A 20,070-nucleotide genomic window follows, 5' to 3' on the forward strand; every position below is an offset into this window, starting at 1 on the left:
ACCTGCCTTTCATTTCCTAACAAAGCCCTTAATTATTATTCTACAGTTAGTCAGAACATTCTATATCTGTGAACTTTCTGTAGCAATCAGTGAGGCTTTGCAGAAGCTTGAAAAAATAATTTTTTCTATTTATGAAACCCAACTTTCAGTCTGAAATACAGGCACATGCATCCAGCCACTGCTGCCAGCACAGCTCTGGATCATGAACTTTCCAAATCTTGAAGTATTTTCTCAGCACCAGCACACTGAAACATACATGTGATACATATTTCCAGCACACACTGGTAGAATTACCATTACCAATCCCAGTGAGCAGAAAGCCAACCGGGTTGCTGGCAAGCACTGAGGCACTAATGTGATGGGTACACATGTCCACATGTAGAGATGCTGCTGTATTGGTTTTTTGTTGCTGAATATTCAGACTGCAGTCTGTACAGATGCTTTGCAACCTTTACCACCCTGAAGTTCCAGCATAATTACTCTATCCCAATCGGGCATGGAAATTACTTGATCTCCACCTCCTCCTCCTCTGCCAGTATCGGTACACCACCATCGTGTCTCTAATCCCTTTTCAGGACACTCCATAGTCGATCTCAGCCATATTTCCTCCAAGCAGGTTGGCAGCCATTTGAAATGGCTGTGACATAACACTGGAGCAGTCCTGAAAATAGCTTGGTTTCACCCCAAACCCCAGAATCCTGGTAAGTTCTGATATTTATCCCACAAGACAGTGACTTCAGAACATGGGCTGGGAGAACAATTTCCCAGCACATGGTGTGAATCAATGCACAACAGTGTGTATGCAACGAATCTCAGGCAACTGGGGCCTGAACCACAACAAATAGATCATATGGATAGACATTTTTACTCTAGCTAATACACATTGGTTATTACATTACCAAGAAAATGTATTTTGAAACCTTTTCTTTATAGATGTGGAAACGATTTTTTAGAAACAGTCCTGCTGAGTTATCAGGCCCATTTAAAACAAACAAACCCCAGATATTTCCAAAAGTAAATAAGGTGTCAAAATGCAGTTATGTAACCTCATGAAAGCAACTACAATTACTTAAAAGTAAGAAAATAATTAATTTAAGGAACATCTTAAAATGGCCACATGATGTCCTAGTGAATTATTCTTACCAGATTAAAGCAGAGGTGGAGGCAGGGCTATGGGTAATCTTTAGTAACATCAGCCCAAGTAATCTTCAGCCACATAGATTTTTTTCCTACATTATTATTGGATGCTGCTGAAATTTGTGTTCATGCAAGTTAAGTAAAAGGATTTGAACAGACTTTTACTAGGGGAAAGATTCCTCAATACTGGATTAAAAGAAATCACAGAATTCACTTAAAATTAACAGCCTCAAATCTGAGCCAAAATTGCAGCTTTTAGTTACATTATTTTTAATTTTCTTTCCAAGTCAGAGTACTTGGAAAGTACAGGAAATGTTGCTAAGTGTTAGGTGTGTTAACAATTACATTACTTATATAAGTTACTTACATAATAGGTACTTTTGGAACCTAATGATTTATATCAGTTGATATGAAAATAATGAACTTTTTGAGAAACACATTATTTTATATATATACATTCACCTGAATTTGATTAATATGTACTAATTAATTTTACATTAATATATGATGTATATGTTACAGTTGAAGATATATGCAGAGAAACATGGAGTTTCTCACATACATGGGTGTTTATATTCCATTGTATGTTTTGTTTTCAAAAGAACATTATATTTGGGTTCACATGTCAAGACTACTACTGAAAACAGCATTTCCTTTTGTGTGGACCTGGGTCTTGCCTACAACAAGAAGTAGTAAAGTTAATTCATAGAGCTTTCCTGCGGTGAATATACATATATCACTCTAAAATGTAATGTACACAAAGTAATGTTGTTTTAGGAAGGATATAAGCTATGTCAACACAAGTTTCACTGTTAGTGGAATGGGCATATTGTACAAGGCTGTACTAATATAACTCTTCAAACTAAGAAACAAAAGTAATGAAGAAAAAATTCATACCGCTGAACATAATAGTTGTGCCAGTGCATTCAGTGACGAACACCTCTCTTTCCTACCAATTGCTGAAATAAATAAATTTCTCAGGTGAATATTGTCATGACAAAAGTAGTAATAGCTTGTGCACTGGAGATAATTGATAATTAAACACGCAGGATGAGGCTGTCTGTGGAGAGCTATGAATGTTGGGGCAGGAGATTCTTGAAAAAAAAAAAAGAGCCTTTTTGGCAGGGGAGAGATTCTCTCCTTGAGATTTTTCAAAAAGTTGTTTTTGTCGAAATTGCTTACAGCCATACGCATGAAAACTGAATTCACCTGGATTTTGTAAGTGAATAGGGGAAACCAAGAAAACACCTTTTTCTGTGCCTTTGGCTTGTGCTCCAAAAAGGGAATGAACTTGGAAAATAACAATAATAGCAGCAACAGAAGTCTGTTCAGCAAAGGGGCAGTGCCATGTGAGTGCCTGCTGCCATGGGAAAGCCAAGCCCGGGCACAGAGAGGCACCGGGCAGGTGAGGGAGGAGCGGCCACCTGGAGCGGGGCCTGGCGGGACACGAGCACAGTGCACCGGGAACCAAAACTCTCCAAATTTTGCAACTCCAGAAACAGAAGCAGCGAAGCAATCCTGTCACACCAGGTCTTCGTGCTTGGAGCCTGTGAGGATGGCGGGGGGGGAACGACGACACAAAACGAACCAACCAACGAAAAAGAAGAAAAAGGGGAGAGAAGGGTAAGGGGGGAGCTGGTGGGGGTGCCCTCCTGGGGAACAGGGCTGGCTGGCGGGCTGGGGCAATGGCAGGGGCGGCACCGGGGGGGGGGGGGGGACAGCGCCCGGGCACAGTCCCGCTCTCTCGGAGTGTGCGGGAATGGAAGGTGCCCGTGGCGAGGTCCGCGGGACCGCATCCAGCCTCAATCGAGCCACCGCGACAGCCGCGTCAGGTGTTCCCGGGAGAACACAGCACATCCCACCCCCTGACGCTGCAGCCAACAACCGGCAAAGTCCGACGGGGAGGCACACGGGGTCGCTTCGACCTGGCGGGGGAAAAACCCCCAAAGCAACACCAATGGGAGGAATAAAATAAATACAGAAATGAATAAATAAATGAATAAATGAATGAATGAATGAATGAATAAATAAATAAATAAATAAATCCGCCCAGTGCTTGAAAACTGCTCGGTTTAATGTCCAGCAACAGGTGGCTGAAATGGCAGCAGGTTTGCGGAACTCTCCGGAACAGGGCCCGGGCCATCCGTGCCCCGCCGGCGGCTCGAAGCCCCGGCCCGGCGGAAGGGCCGACCCTCGCCCCAACCCCGCCTCCTCCCGCGCTGCCCAGGCCGCCCCCGCCTACAAGTCCCGTCATGCCCCGGGCCCGTCGCGGCCGCTGCCGTCGCGCCCCGTTCCCCCTCCCGCGCCGCGCCCCGCCCACTGCCGGCGGCGCACGCGCAGCGGGGGCGGCGTCCGGGGCAAGTCTCCCCAATGTAAGATGGTGGCCGGGCTGGCAGCGGAGCGCCCCGAGCTCGGAGACCGCCCGTCCCTCGCGTAAAGGTCGTCGGAGCAGCCGCCTGAGCGCCTGGCCGGCCGCCGCCGCACGTCCCGCACCAGGAGCGCCGCTGCGGGTTTCTCCCCTCCGCTTCTCTCTCTCTTTCCTCGCCGCCTCTCTCCTTCCCTCCCCACCCTTCTCCTCCTTTTCCCCTCGCCTCCTTCCCTGCACGCTCACTCACCCACCCGCCCGGCCGCCCCCGCCGCGCCGGGCAGCCCGAGCGGGGAGAGCCGCGCACACGCACCGCGGGCCGGGCAGGCAGAAGGAAGGCGGGTGAGTGCGAGCTGAAGGCCGGGCCGGGGAGGGAAGGAGGGAGGGAGGGAAGCAGAGGCGAGGAGGAGGCGGGGGGGAGCCGGGCCGCTCTGGCTGCGAAAGCGCCGCGGCTTCGCCGGGACGGCGCAGGCCGCAGCCCACCCGGCGGTGCAGCCCCGGGGCCGGGGGACGCGCCGGGCCGCTGCCGAGCGCCCAGGGCACCGGGCCGGGCGGGGAGGGCGCGGGGGCGAGCGGGCCGCTCCTCCTCCCGGGGGGCGCCGGGGAAGGGGCTCCCTCGGTGCCTCTGCCCGGAGGAGGCTTTATTTATCTCCTCCTCGCCGCCTCGGCGTGGCGGAGCCCTTGGGCCGTGCCGGGCCACCGGTCAGGGCCGTGGGGGGCCGGTGCCCCCGGAGCCGCTCGCCTCCGTCGGGGCAGGCCGGCGCGGCCGGGCGCGGGCATCGCGGCGTGATTCACTTGGAATTTGCGTGGAAATTTCCTTTCTCTCCTTCTTCCTCTTCCACGGACCCAGGCTCTATTTCTTCTTGTGATGTGTACTTTTTTGCTGGAGAGAGAGAGAGAGAGAGAGACAAACAGATGGTAAATGGCAGCCTCTTAATTTTATGTTATTTTGGACAGTCCATGTAGCCTCCCGAGATTTGCCTGTCAGTAAAATAACCTATATGTAACTTTCCATTTCCTACTTGCAAAATCCTAGAAGCTCTTTCTGTTTTGTGCATTGGCAGAAGCAAATGGCAAGGCTGCATGCGGGCTCTCTCCTGTTCCCAGCGATGGTCGTACAGCTCTACCTACCAGTCTGAAAGGGAGCTGCCACTTCGTCTGTACAGTGAAGGGGAGGGAAAATACATTAGATAATTATCTTAAAATGTTTGGTTACTGTACCAGAAAGGATTTAATTGTCCATGGCTTGTATATTTCTGTCAGTGTGGTAATACCGAGTATATAGTTCATAGGAGAAGCAATTCTCTTCAGACCATATGTTAATGGAAGCAAAACCTATCAGCTAGTTAAAACTGTGGAAACTCTAGGCCAGCAGATGTTGGCTTGCTCCTGTTCAAAAGTTGTAGAAGTTAATGTTGGCCAGTCGCATGTTTATTTAACCTGTACAGGTTTCTAACTCGCTGTGTTTTAACTGTCTGTATTTTGTTTTAGCTTTGAGATGTCTTGACTTGAACATCCCTGTACTTTGACTTCATATTCTTGCTGTCTGGCATTAACAGAAGAGAACTCATACTGAAAGATGAATATGTAGAAGAAAGAAATTTTTTTCTAGCCCCTTTCACTGCTAAAAAAGGAAAAAGGAAAGGGAAAAAATAAAATACAGGCTTATGAAGAGCAGGGAAGAGAGCAGCTGTTTGACTGGAGAGGGTGAATTAGTTTCAGATGGCTTACAAATACTCAAATATACTTTTAGTTTCTTAGCATCTCTGTAATAACGTAGTGGTCTAATGCATGGTTAGGGATTCAGTTGTGCTGTACCTTAGGCTTTTGGAATTCTGTGATAGAGTTTCCATTTCATAAACAAGATGAACACATGCAAGTGTTTAGAAATGCCTGGCAGTTGAACTTGGCTGAATTGCAAACTAAGCTCATTTTAGGGGAAAAGATTGTTTTGAAAAGGAGAAATACAGTGATAAAATAATATGTTCTTTTATTCTGTGTGTTTCTTCAGGTGCCTCTTTATTAGCTTTTAAAATGATGAGTGTTGGATCCTAACAGCTTTTCTCTTTACAGGGAAAAAATGGTGAGTGTCTGTAAGGAGTAGTGCTCTACTAGTTTCTTGGTACCTTTTCCTCAAAGTTTAAGAACATCCTTAGAGTGCCAACTAAATAAAAGGCTTGGGCTAAAAAAGCTGGTGAGAGAGTATGTATACTCAAGGATGTGGCTTTTTTATTTAATTAGAAATATTCTTTATGTACAGAGACAGGTTGTCCTTCATGGCTATTGTTCAGGAAAGTTGGGGTATTCTTTGTGAGTTAAATGTTTTGAAATTACTCTGACCAAGATCTTAAGTATGGACCCTGAAGGCTTAACTCTGGTAATTATTTCTCAAAATTTTGCCTGTTTCTTTGAAACAAATGAGATTATTTCAGATAGACTGTTCTGTAAGTACAGGTAACTGTTAAGTGGCTGATTGTAGATTGCATCTTAGGCCTTGGTTGTTTTGGTAAGATGAGGCTGATCTATAGGCCTTAACAATGCTGGAAGGAAATTACTTGCTCAGCAGGACTGCTAGGATCAAGGGTGCCTAAACTTTCAGGTGGTGAATTAGTGCCTTAGGTTGTAGGAATCACCTTTTGTCCCGTTTGCTGTTGTGCAGTATTGCTGAGATAACTTGACTAGGTGCATATGTGAAAGACTACATGACTTACCTTGTGTCCTGAATGTTTCCTCTCTTTCAAGATGTTTATGCTTTTTTTTTTCCCAGTGTATATCTGGTTTGTCCCCTTTTTATTGGATGGAAACAGTGTGAGGAGCTAGAGCTCTATGAATAAATAGAGCCCTCATCTCTCTGGGCCCCACTCTTCTGATTCTTGGAGAATAGTCTAGGAATTTATTCCTTTCAGGAGATTGATTAACATTTGTTAACATTTTAACAACTGTAAATGCTTTCCGGGCTTGGAAAACTAAGTGTAGCAGCAAATGGTTTGGCGTGGCTTGAATGCTGCTCAGACCTTCTGGTTCTTCCTGTAAGCAAGCTGGGAGGGCAATGTAAGTGTTAAGCAGAAAATAGGAATATAACCTCTGTAAGTAAATACATATACGTGTTTTTGCATGAAACTGTTTGGATCAGTTAGGTGAATGTTTTTATTAAACTGGATTTTGTTCTGTTGTACCAGGAACTTTGATATGCTTGGTTTTGTCAGATGGCATTTTTCTTGTATGATCTTGAAAAGGGAATCTTTACAGTTTTCTTATTTTAAAATTGTATCAAAGATCATACTAATTCAGTGAGCATTCAGAATACATGTTTTTGACTTCTGGCTAGACTGGCTCCAACAGCTGAAAGAAAAGAATTGATTTCCTCAGTACTAAGATCAAGTAGATTTTGTGGCTATATGTTTTATTTTCTTTCCTTCCACTTCACTATTCTGGGAACATGACAACTCCAAGATATTTCTTGTAGGAGTCTATTATTTAAATGGAGCTTGCAAGTGTTTTCTAAACATGCATGTACAAAATAAGATATTCATAAGCTATCTCATGCATGTGCTTTAACAACTTGAGGAAGCCTGCATCCAAAGCCATGAGGAGAATATGGGCCAAGAGAATGATGCTCCTGCTCATCCTTTTCTATGTAACCTGAAAGCTATGTACTGTATTTTTATTCTGGAGCAGAATATGTTAGTTTTAATTTCATAATGATTAATCAGTAATTTGTGTATTTTTATCAGGTACTTCATCTGTTGCTCGTTTTCAGATTGGGGAAAAAATAGGTTGGGGTCAACATAAGGGGAATTTTTTTTATCTTTTAGTCACCAAATTAAAAATGAAGGTGGATCAAGCAAACATGCTACTGAACTTGGTGGAAGGCGAACTTGGATCTTGGCTAAGGCTTTTTCTCTGATCGCTGCTGTCTGACTTTGACCTGGTTCTGTTTTCTTTCAAGGGAAGAAGGGAAAACTTCATCTGTCTAGGATCTAACATACTGTGATCCCAGCATCAGTTTCTTCTATCTTGATGTTATCTTGAGAGGAATAGATTTCTAATATGAAACGGGTTCCAATTGACCACAAAATCTGATATAAAGCAATTGTATTTCTGCTTGAAGTGAGATGGAGGGTCCCCTGTTGCAGTGCAGGTCCTTGGACTGGCCCTCTCTGGGCTTTGAGTATTTGACTCTTCACAGCTTAGCAGTCCTTGATCGCTGGAAGGTAAAGTTGCAATATTTTCTATGTAATCAGTTGTATCAATTATTAGCACTAGGAATTTGTTGGCATTTTTGTGTTGTTGGGGGTTGGTTTTTCTCTTCTTTGTTTTTCAAAACAAATTAAGTGAAATAAACTGCAAAAATGGCAGCACACTTCTCTGTCTTCGCTTTTAACTTATTCTAATGAATTCTTCAAATTTAAAACAGAAACACAGAAGCTTTGTAGGGATGGCCAAAAAATGTGATAGGAGTGTGTACTGTGGTTTTCAAGTGGTTATTCATCCCAGGTTTTACTTTGGCATGTTTTTAGGCCTTGTTTTTGGTGAACTGCAATATAATCTTATGTTTCAGTCCACTGAGCTCTAATCTTTTCCTTACTTAACAGAAGGGGCATTTATTTTTCCTAGTGTGGATGTTCTTAAATGTTTTATTCCATGTAAGGTTTCATACAGAAAACTAGTAACTAAAAGCATAGCGGTCTCACTCATTGTAAGATAAAATACACTGCATAGGAAGATTTGCTAACAGTTTTCTTACTTTGTTTCAGGAACACTGAATTAAACAGATGAGATTTATTTGAAGGCAGGCTTCATGTTGTACATTGGTTTAAAGTTTCTTTCACCAGTGTAGGTGTAATGCGGGTCCTGTTTGAAATGTGTCTATTAATTTTAAATTGCAAGAACCACAAACTGAGACACCTAGACTGTGAAATACTATACTTGCAGGTGGAGTAATTTTGTTATTTCTAAACCTATCTCCTATTCCATGTTACAATAAATTACCATCTTAAAACAACAGAATTTGAGTGCAGGACTGGGAGGAAGTAATTAAGTTACATTTATATGTGTTTTGGAACTGCCTAGCTGAGGGAGTTAAGTGATAGAAGTTTTGATGAAGGTTATGTCCTGGATAGGTAAGCATGTGGTGGCTGTTGTTCAGAGTTTCTGTTTTGTAATATAGCCTAGAAACATAGAAAAATGGGATAGGGAAGTATGTAGCAGTAATCACTAGATGAGGGGAGAAAGTGTTCAACTACTTTCTTTCTCTGTCTTCTCTCCACATATAATGAATGAAGATAGGTATGTGTAGCTATAGCTGTGCCTGTCAGTTAAAGACTTAAGGCTTTGCTGTGATATGAAGATGTTACCTTGGGCTACTGGACGTTGCAAAAATAGAAACTATTCCCTCTCTCTGAATAGCTGCTGCTTCATTACATGTGACTTCTTCCTTTTTTTTTTTTTTTTTTTTGAATGAAAACTAAGGTTAGTCTTCAGTATTTCATTCATAAAATGTGTCCTCTGAGAGCTCCTAAACTAACATAAAATGAAAGACCAAAACTTGCTAGGTCAAAATTAGTGTTTATGGGTCAACATGCCCCATAGTTCATTTGAATATATTTCCTTCAGTCAATGTGAACTGTAGGGACCCCTAAAGTCCTGAAGTTATGTTAAAAGCGCTGGTCTGAGTGAGAGAGACCCAATAGCATTAATCCAGTTTGTCTAGTGACTTAGTCTTGCTGCCATTTATCATGTAACTGCTGCTGCTGCTTTGAAGGAGCCTTCCTGCATGTGCTTCTGTTGATCATTTAGCAAGTTGAATCCCTTTTCCTAAGAAGGTAATCTTTCTTTTTATGAAACTTCATCCTAGGTTAAGGGTCAAGGAATTCATAACTGAGGAACCATGTTTGAGAAATTAGAGCCTCTTCCTGTCTTTGGAAGCTTCTTTGCTAATCCTTTCATTTAGTAAAGCGTATATTTAACATATTAATGTTGTGGTTTCGCAGTTAGTGGCAAACTGGTTCTAGAACATCAGGTGGTAAGTCTGAACCCAGAGGATGATCACTGGTTTTCTTTTACATAACTGTTGGTGTATGCTGAAAATATGGAAGAACAGCTGGGAAGTTTAAGGAAGTAGCAGCTCTTATACTCATCAAGCTGTCTTCTGCACATGGGTAGTGTCGTCATCTGGCTGGATTACAGTTTCAGTCTAGTCTTGAATAGTAGTTCTAACTGTAAGCATGCTTCAAGGTAGGCTCATTCGCATGTTCTCAACAGTGTAGTGGCTTCCTCTTCTAATTGAGCCTTTTTAGAGCCATTAATTTCTTAAAGCTTTTGCTCGTGGTCTCATTCTGATTTAACCTTGAGGCTTGTGATTCCCAGGAGGTGGGGCAGTGGCATACCTTGTATGAGAACTATTGCTCTGGTTACTACTGTATAAATACATAACACAGTGAAACTTGGTGAGAACTGGCTGTGTTGTGTGACCACATGACTGGCAGTCTTAAGAAAAGTTCCCTGGGCAGGAACTACTTAGAATTGGTTCTGTAGTATCTTCTTTTGGGAAACTAGCTAATTGCTTTTGAGTTCAGTGAGCAAAAAGAGAACACCGTACAGCCATTTTTATAAGGAAACCTGCAGTGGCACATGACTTTTATTTTTTGAGCTTAGTTGTATAGAATACAAGTGAAGTGAAGAGTCAGAAAACAGGCACTTTGAAGTAAAATGTTTATTCTATCTTTAATCATAATTAATACTGGTTACCATACCTTTTTTAAACATTCTTTGCACGTATATATATTAAACTATTGAGCAGAGGTTAAGCGAAATTTGTTTTCAAACAAATGTAATTTGGTGTGATGAGGTGAGAGGGGCTGGTTCCTTTTGGCACTAGCAGTGCTGTAGTCATCCACTGGTAATGAATGAGCCACTTACCACCAGCTACTGTTTCTGCTGTATTCAGTGTGTGCCAACTCTGAAAGCATGGCGAAGGTAACTGTAGAGGTGGAGTGCAACATCTTTTGACTGTACTGTTTTTTTCTGAGACTTATATTGGACTCAGGAAATACCATATTATATAGAAATGCAGAAAGGAGATGGACTCAGTGTCACTCTGTATTTTATTTGGGTTTTTTGGTGGTTTTTTTTTATTTATTTTATTTTTTTTATTTACTAAGTATGAAGTCAGATATTGGAGAGTATCCTCTTACACAGACCTGACATCAGCATAAATGTTTGAGGCATCCTTAATGTTGTAATTTTGTATTTTTTTCTTCTATTTTTAAAGAAACTTAAATCTATCAGCCAGTTCATCATCCTCTTTAGGCAGTTTTTCGATTTTCTTATGGGTTTTGGTTAGTTTGCATCTCCTATGGCTTAGGCTTCTCCAAAGAAACCGCATCCAGCTGCTCCTAATTGCTAAAAACTCAGACTTGTATCTCATAGTATTAAACAGTCACAGCATTTAAAGGATATGCTGGGCAAGTGCATTTGCAGTCAACTTGAACTTCTGTGCTTTTTACAGCGTTTATTTGTCACAGTCTGACAGATTTTTGTTTGGGATTTAATTCAGTACTTTGTACATACCAAATGACTCCTTAACTTCACCTGTCTGAGTTAACACAGCTCCATGTATTTCAGGTAGAAGGAATTTATAAAAAAACAATACTACACATTCTTAAATTTGTGGAAGCTGATGCTCTGCTTTTTGGGTATTTTACTAAATTGTTTCTTTTTAGAATGCTAAATTAATTTTCCCTTTCTGCCTAGCCTTTCTAAAAAATGATCTGGAAAACTATTTTCACAGGTTGCTTCTTAATGTTCTCGCTTTGCTTTTTTCTTTAAGGCAATTGCTTTATATATGACTGTCTCTAGAATTTGTTTACTACAGCATATAGCATATATATATAGCATATATTTTCAAGCAGTTATATATGTTCTGTTCCTCCTTGAGATAAAAGTGCTTCCTTGAATGCAAGCAAACACGTACGTATTTCCCTGAAAAGTAGACGCAGGCGATTGTAGCTTGGGTACCACATATGTGGGAATGGGGATTTATGGTATGAGTGAATATTGCACAAAGCAACTACCTTTCTGGATTTCTAGCAGGTATTTGGTGTGACTGATTAGAAGATGTTTCCATCCTCTGAAATTTTGCTGTGCTTCTCGTTAAATGATTGGTTTGCTTTTTGAAATAACTGATTTTTAGATTACAAAATAGATAGTAAAATTTCAGGTATTCTCTATAGAAGCCAAATGAATCCCAAAGTGTGATTGTGACTGTGACATGGTAGACGTTTGTACTATTTTCTGTTGACTCAGATGTCAGTGAATGTTACTGAAGCAGCATCCTGTTCTTGTCTGAAGCAGATGATGTCCTAAGCATAGTATTCCTATTTTCTATACTTAAACTGAACTCCCGAGTTAGTCTTTTTCTTCAACCACTAGAACTGATAGATCACTGGATTTATTTGATACTGCATTTTAATTAGATGTACCTTTTATGTTATCCAACTGTTTCCTAAATTGCTAAAAGAAATACTTTATTGTCTTGAATTACGTGCTGCAGAATTTCAGATTTTAGGGAAGCTTCACCCTTTGTCATTTTTAGCATGGAACAGGAAATAAGCCAGAGGCCTAATTTCCACCTACTTTCAGGTAGTGCCACAAATTTGAGCACAAGACGTGTGCTATATTTGGAATCAGCTTTACCTTCCAGGTACACATAGAGAAAAAGCTGAAGTGGTCCAGTTATTAGCTACAGGAACTCATGCTTTAGTTACTTTTTCACTCTTGAGAAATTCTAAGTGTATGTACCTTGATGTAACTGTTAATGTCTCTTTAAAGTGGAAATAGGCTTGTGTGTATTAAACTTCTGTTGTAACTTTACAGTTCCACTGTACTTTGTGTATTTATATGCTAAGACTGTTATATTGTACAAGAGCAGTCCTTTTGGTAGGGAGTTGTTACAATAAACATTTTTGAAGCTAATATTGCAAATGTAGGCTTGTTTCTCTGTTTCAGGCATGTTCTGTAATTTCATTATAGTCTAAATCTATTCCAGTAAAGTTTACTACTTAAATGTTTGTAGGATCACAGCCTTAATTTGTAGTATTTTGGTTTCTACCTTAAGCACTCCTAAATGCAATTAAGTTCTGATGGATTGCTGTGTTGCCTTTTAAAATGCAAAGTATAGATGAGTTCATAGAATCACAGAATGGTTTGGAAGGGACCTTAAAGATCATCTTATTCCATACCTCCTGCCATGGGCAGGAACACCTTCCACTTGCCCAGGTTGCTCAAAAAGCCCCCATCCAACCTGGCCTTGAACACTTCCAGGGATGGGACATCCACACTTCACTAGGCAATCTATTTCAAGGCCTCAGCACCCTCATTGTGAAGAATTTCTCCCTAATAGCTGATCTAAATCTACCCTCTCTCAGTTTAAAAACTTTACCCCTTGTACTATCACTTCACTTCCTGATAAAGAGTCCCTCTCCATATTTCTTGTGGGCCCCCTTTAGGTTCTGGAAGGCTGCTGTAAGATCTCCCTGAAGCCTTCTCCAGGCTGAACAACCCCAACCTCAAAGGAGAGAGACTGCAGCCCTGTGATCATCTTTGTGGCCCTTCTGTGCACCTACTTGAGCAGTTCCATGTCTTTATTATGCTGGGGGCCCCAGTTAGTTATTCATCTAATAATATTCCATCTCCCAGTTGTTAAGTGTTCATTTGCCTGTGGCTTAAACTGACTTGGCTCTCCTTACTTGACACCCTCTGTGGTGAGGGGCAAGCATTGTCACTTCTTGCAAAAGTCAAATTTACTTTTTTCCAGTTATGTGACTGGAAAGATATTAAGAGTATGAATGGCTGAGAGTGAATCTGAGGCCAGTGACTCTGCTGTTTCACAAGTTTTAGGATGAGGTTGAAGAGAATGATCAAATCTTCCTCTTCCATGTGTTTCTTTGTAGTTTCTCAAGTATTCTGAAGAATTATTTTAAACTGGTGCAAGGATTTATTTTATTTGTGTGGATTTTTGTTTTTTTTAGTGAGCTGGATGAGGAGTACAGACCTTTCTATGATATGTTTTCTCCCCCTCAGCTGGAAATGAAATATAGAATGTGGGTTTTCCAGAGAGATATGAAAGTCTGTAGAGAAGATTGTTTTTCTTCTGTTAAGGAAGCATCACTACTTCTTCCAGTATCTGTAGCCCCCTGTCTTTTCTTTTGAGAAATAAGTGCTGGAGCACATATCAATTACTGATAAGAGACATGGAGCAAATCTTGAGATATATCTCCTCTTTTTCACTCCTTCCCCTCCTGTCTCTGGGATTTCTTGACTGACTAGTCATGACATGGATTTTCCAGTGGTTAATAATTCCTGATGTTACTTGCTTCATCAAAGGGTGAGTGACTGTCTGAAGAGCTGTTACTGTACTGAAATATTGTTAGTCTGATAAGTAACTTTGGAGGATTGGGAAAACTGATAGAGGAACTTTTTGCTTTTAATTGTCAATAGGGGACTACACCTTAACAGAAATTTACCTCAGATGCTGGAGTGCTTGTGGCATCTTCATTAATGTTTTTATTCTTTTTTGTAACAGTGGTTTAGACAGCAGTCCTAATAATGTACTCTTATTCTCCTTCTTGATAACTTTCTGATCTATGTATTTTGAGTTCGGGTCGTTGGTTTGGTTTTTTTGTTGTAGGTTCACCCCCCGCCTCCCACTGGTGTGTTTTTGTTGTTGGTTGTTGTTTTTTTGTTTGTTTGTTTGTTTGTTTTCCCCTCCTTCAGTTCAGGGCATCTTTTCTTTTTCCTATATATCCAAGCTTGGGTACATATATATATAATGAGCCTGTAAGACTACAACTCTTTGTTCAACTGGGTGATTTTTTTTTTTCTTAGAAAGTACTTCCATATCTCTTAATTCTAGTTTAGAAACAGATCTGCAAGCTGAACAGGAGATGGTCTCTTTGGAGCTGATGTATGTCCTAGAGGGGGACAGAAAGGCAGTGTATAACTCATTTTAGCTTATACTAGAGCAGATTTTAGTGTGAGGTGTCAGTTCCTACAGTTGTATCTGGGGAAATGTGGGGATGAAGATAACAGCCGCTCTAAATCAAAACATTATATTTGTGATGGAAGGTTTAGCAGATGTGTAGAAGTAAGTTTGCTAGAATTCTGTCAGTTCTTAGGGAAATGGGTCTTCAGGCTGCAGAAGGGAAGGCTTTGGGAAGCAGGAGGAACTAATAGCAGCCTTACAGTACCAATGGGCAGACTGTTGAGAATACTGAGCCAGGATCTTTATAGCAATATGTGGAAGGCAGGCAAGAGAAAGCAGGCATGCCTTAAAATAACTGCATTTAAGAAGAACATGTTTCTCCATGAAGTGGGACAGTTATTGGAACAGGTGAAAGAGATTCTGTAGTGTCCGGCCTTAGATGGTTTGATGCCCACTGGATAAAGCCCTGTGTAATCTAGACTGATTTTGCTGACCTTGCTTTGAGAAGGAGGTTGACTAGGAAACTCTAAAGATCCTTTCCAATTGGAACTATTCTATGAATCTGTAGCAAAAAAATGTAACAGTCCTCAACTTCACAAATAAATTGTCAATGTTAAAGCTTGAAACTAAGAATCAGTAATGAGCCTATAAAGTCTCATGAGGTTTAACAAGACCAAGTGCAAGGTGCTGCACCTGAGTCGGGGCAACTCCCAGTATCAGTATGGGCTGGGGGATGAAGGGATCAAGAGCAGTCCTGCTGAGAAGGACTTGGGAGTGCTGATGGATGAGAGGCTGGACATGACCCAGCAATGTGAGCTCACAGCCCAGAAAGCCAAGTGTATCCTGGGCTGCACCAGAAGCAGCCTGGGCAGCAGGTTGAGAGAGGGGGTTCTGCCTCTCTACTCTGCTCTGGTGAGATCCCACCTGCAGTGCTGCATCCAGCTCTGGGGTCCCAGCACAGGAAGGACATTGCCCTGTTGCAGTGAGTCCAGAGGAAGCCACTAAGATGATTAGAGGGGTGGAGCACCTCTGCTATGAGGAAAGGCTGAGAGAATTGGGATTGTTCAGCCTGAAGAAGAGAAGGCTTTGGGGTGACCTAATTGTGGCCTTCCGGTACTTGAAGGGAGCCTCTAAGAAAGATGAAGATGGACTTCTTACAGGAACATGTAGTGACAGTTCAAGGGGGAATGCTATCAAACTGAAAGAGAATAGGTTTAGACTAGATACTAGGAAAAAATTCTGTACTGTGAGGGTTATGAGGCCCTGGAACAGATTGCCCAGGGAAGTTGTGGGTGCCCCATCCCTGAAAATACTCAAAGCCAGGTTGGATGGAGCTCTGAGCAACCTTGGCTAATGAAAGGTGTCCCTGCTCATGGCAGAGGTGTTGGAACTAGATGATCTTTTAGATCCCTTCCAACCCAGGCCATTCTATAATTCTGTATTAAGAACCTTAAAGCAAATAGTGTGGCTTCAGTGGAAATGCAGGAGGAATTTTTATACTTAAAGGTACTGCTTGATGTAAATACTCAAGCTTACTGATGTAATACAGAAGATAACTGAATCTCTTGCACTGACACAGGATGTTTGTTTTCTTAAAGTTCAATCTGGTTGCTTAAAAATTCAGCAATTAAGTGCTCCAAAGGGAAAGGCACAGGCTTGCCAGTGATGTGCAATGGGATGGTGTGCCAAAACCTGAGCAAATGAGCAGCAATGGGGTCCCTCAATCAGCTTTTGGTTACGAAGTACCACACCTGAAGTATTCCTATGCTAATGCACACAGCATGAGCAACAAATAAGACTAGCTCGAAGCATTGTCCCAGAGATTTGATATCGTTGGCATAAATGAAACATGGTGGGATCAGTCTTGTGGTTGGAGTGCCCTGTTGGGTGATTACAGGCACTCTGGAAGGATAGGCAGGGCAGAAGAAGTGAGGGGGTGGCATAGTGTGTAATGGAAGAGAGCTCACAACTGGCGATGGCACAGTTGAGAGCCTCTGGGTAAGAATCAAGGGACAAACAAATAATGTGGATGTCATCCTTGGAGTCTACTACAGACCTCCCAACCAGGACAATGACTGAATTATTCTTTGAGGAATTCTTGGAGCATCACACAGCTTGTACAACCGGGGCCAGAAGATTCCTAAAAACCCTAGTTGACAACTTTATGGAACAGGTCCTAAGGGAGCCATCTCAGAAAGTGCCCTTGTTGATCTGCTGCTTTTCAACAGAGTGGATCTTGTGAGCAAGTGGAGATTGGCGGCCGTCTTGGCCACAGCAACCACAAAACTATCGAGTTTAAAATCTCTGTTGACAGGAGGAAGAGTGCCAGCAAAACCTCAACTCAGGACATGAGGGGAGCAGACTTCAGGCTGCTCAGGGAACTAGTAAAGTCTCCTCAGAAAATGGTTTTGCAGGTGCTGGAGCCCATCAGTGTTGGTCACTCTCTGAACACTGTATCCTAAGGGCACAGGAGCAGGCAATCCACAAATGTCAGAAGTCAAGCAGACTAGGCAGAAGACTGGCTTGGCTGAACAGGGAAATAAGGAGAAAAAGGAAGGTGTATGCCCAGCGGAAGCAAGGTCAGCTGACATAGGAAAAATACAGAGGGGCTGCCTGCTGCTGTAGGGAGAAAATTCATGCGGCCAAGATCAATCGGAGTTGAAGCTGACCAGAAATGTGGGGGGCAATAAAGAGTTTTTTCAAATACATTAATGGCAATAGGCAGTATTGAAATATCATTGGCCTGTTACAGGATGAGGATGGTCACCTCACAAACAGGGACAGAGACATGGCAGAGGTGTTTTATGCTTTCTTTGCCTCTGTCCTCAACATAGATGAAGAACCAGGAGGGTTTCAGTGCCCTGGAGGACTATGTGAGAATGATCAGCTCCCAGTTGACCCTGAAACTGCAGGATCTGATGATCCAGCTGCATCCCTACAAATCTACAGGGCCTGACGGGATCCATCCGTGAATCCTCAGAGATAGCTGATGTCATTGCAAAACCTCTCTCAACATTTGATTTTTTTTTTTGGGGGGGGTTTTTTTTTGAGTGGTCTGGGGAATCTGGAGAGATCCCACGAGGGGAAGAGGGATAGGCAGGTATTAATCTCTTCACTCTTGTCACCAGTGACAGGATTTGAGGAAACAGCATGGATCTGAGTCAGGGTAGGCTTAGGTTTGATATCAGGAAAAGGATTTTCACCTGGAGGGTGATTGGCCACTGGAAGAGGCTCCCCATGGAAGTGGTCGCAGCACCAAGCCTGTCTGAGTTGAAGTGTTTGAACAGTGCTTTCAGGCATGTGGTGTGATTCTTGGGGTGTTGTGTGCCAGGGCTAGGAGTAGGACTCGATGATCTTGGTGGGTCACTTCCGACTCAGCATATTCTTTGATTCTGTGAGCTTTTCCATACCCTGTCCATGGTACTGCAGGTACAGGCATTTCCCTTCCACAACGATAGGCTGAGAATGTGTTGGAATAAAAGTGATTTAGTATTGGAGTTAGGTTGTGTGTGTGGTGGGGTTTTTGTGGGTATTTTTATTCCTGTCTCTCCTGTGAGGTTTTTCTTCTTGTTTGTCCTTCAAAACCTCAGGAATAGCAACAGTGCTGTATTTGACTAAATGCTCATTTTGTAGTTGTGTCTTTGTAAAAAGCAGAAGAAACATCCTTCACTTCTGTTGGCTAAAAAGCACTATTTTGATAGTCTAGAATAATTTCTTCAAGTGTAACTGCAAGTACACTATGATTTATTTTATAGCAGAACTTAAAGTCTTTATTTTCTGCTTAAACTAAAACCTTTAGCTTTCTTGTGATGATTAGGAGTACAAATAGACTCCCAAATGAAAGATAAAATTAGGTGTTAAACATCATTATGATGTTTCATATTTTCTACAGTGTGCCTTGGGAGAGTGAAGGAAATCTGGTCCTAGCACTTACCTTCATCTTTACACTGTACCTATGGGTAATGTCCTTTACACTAGTAATTCTAGATTTCATGAGTATTCTTTCTCAAGCTTGGTAGTTCTGTTTGGGTAATTAGAAAAGTGTTTTTAAACTTCCCATTTTTACGTTGGTATTGCTCTTAGATGAATGCTGAAGGACACGCAATTTTTCAGTACATTAGCACTTGTATTTCCTTTAAAAACTGGAAAGCAATGGACAGAATTCTCACTCTTGACTCTTATTAAGACTTGTGAGGGTTTAATGGCATTTGCAAAGTAAAACTAATTAGGGTTTGATGAACAAATACTGGTATTTGTAAACTATCCACTACCTTTATAGAATGCTGTAAGTGAAGTGTTTAAGGGAGCTTTTTGTGTGTCTGGTACTATTCTTCAATTCTTTGTCAGTCAAAGAAGTTTAGCAGACATAAATAATCATAAAAGTGTACAACTGTGCTGGCCTGGAGGAATGCAAAGGTACTTCATTCTCCAGGCTGACCTTTTCTTGGTTTCTCCCCACAAGTGGTAACTTAGTGGGTTGTGGGCAAACTGTGGGGTACTGTGGGTGCTGGAGACCGGGTCTGACAAGTGTAATGAATAGTTTATATGCGTGTCAGGGTTTAGGAATGGTGTTCCCACTGAAACGCTCCAAACCATGCACTGCTCCACTCTCCCCTGCCCTGCAGTGGGCTGGAGAGGAGAATTGGAGGTACAAAATGGATTGAGATGAGAACAATTTACTCGAACAAGCAATGAAGTAAGACAGTGAACAGTAACAGCAGCAATACTAATGAAATGGTACAAGAAAGATGCGAACGACTCACAAGTGATTTCTCACCCAGTGGAAACCCTGACAATACCCAACTGTTTCCTCCCTCAGGTTACCTGACCTGGAAGGGACCCCCTCTCTCTCCCAGGAAACTTGAAGTGGTATAGAATAACCTCAGTGTCCTAGCCATGTCCCCTCCTGGCTACTGCAAAAATTAACCCTGTCCTAGTCAGAACCAGGACAATGTGATCATCACTAACTCTGAACTAGATCTAGGTGCTGGCTGAAAGATCAGAGTTCTAAAGGATTCAGTGACTACTGGAGAAGTAGCACTCTGCAAATAAAATTTTGGCATTCTGTTCTCAGACCAGAGGTGATGAAGGAAAAGCTGTTCACCTAAATGTATGAATTTTTTCCCCCTTTTTTCTTAGAACTGTTGACCATAACAGTACAATTTCAGTTGTGGGTTGTTTCAGATTCCCTCCTGTATAATTTATCAGCAAATTACATTTGTATTTTGAGTGTTGCTAGATATATTGAAAATAAAATTTAAATAATACTGCCCTCCTCCATCTAAAAATGCAAGTCTAACATTTATCTTGAGTAAGCTTTTTTTGAAAGGTAGAGAGGGAAGGCTACTTATACCATATATTCAATTCTGCATCATAGTCTTTTTATAGAGAATTAGTATAACAGAGCAATTCTGAATGACCAAATGCCTTTTAATTATTGACAAAATTTCAGAAACAGATCCTGTATGTTTTGTGGCAAACAGTAAACTCCTAAATATTTTTCTGTTTAAGCTTTTGGAAGTTAATTTTTTTTCTGTGCAAAGTACATAGTGGCAAAAAATTCTGACACTACACTGCTGCAGTT

At 41.8% G+C, this 20,070-nt stretch overlaps 1 protein-coding gene across 4 annotated transcripts in view; it reads left to right on the top strand.

Annotated features, from left to right (window-relative positions):
• Positions 1-3,450: 3,450 nt before the first annotated feature.
• CNOT4 (CCR4-NOT transcription complex subunit 4) overlaps positions 3,451-20,070 on the top strand; it is an 80,331-nt gene continuing 63,711 nt past the window's right edge. For 3 of the 4 annotated variants that reach the window (XM_051784271.1, XM_051784270.1, XM_051784272.1), the window contains exon 1: positions 3,452-3,844. The gene's annotated coding sequence lies outside the window, so the exon portion shown is untranslated. Of the gene's footprint in view, positions 3,845-20,070 lie in introns of all 4 variants that reach the window. The other variant, XM_051784269.1, reaches the window with a different exon arrangement.

This window comes from Manacus candei, unplaced genomic scaffold (assembly GCF_025592945.1).
Source record: "Manacus candei isolate 608988 ecotype Guabito, Panama unplaced genomic scaffold, ASM2559294v1 h1tg000018l, whole genome shotgun sequence".
NCBI classification, from domain to species: Eukaryota; Metazoa; Chordata; class Aves; order Passeriformes; family Pipridae; genus Manacus; species Manacus candei.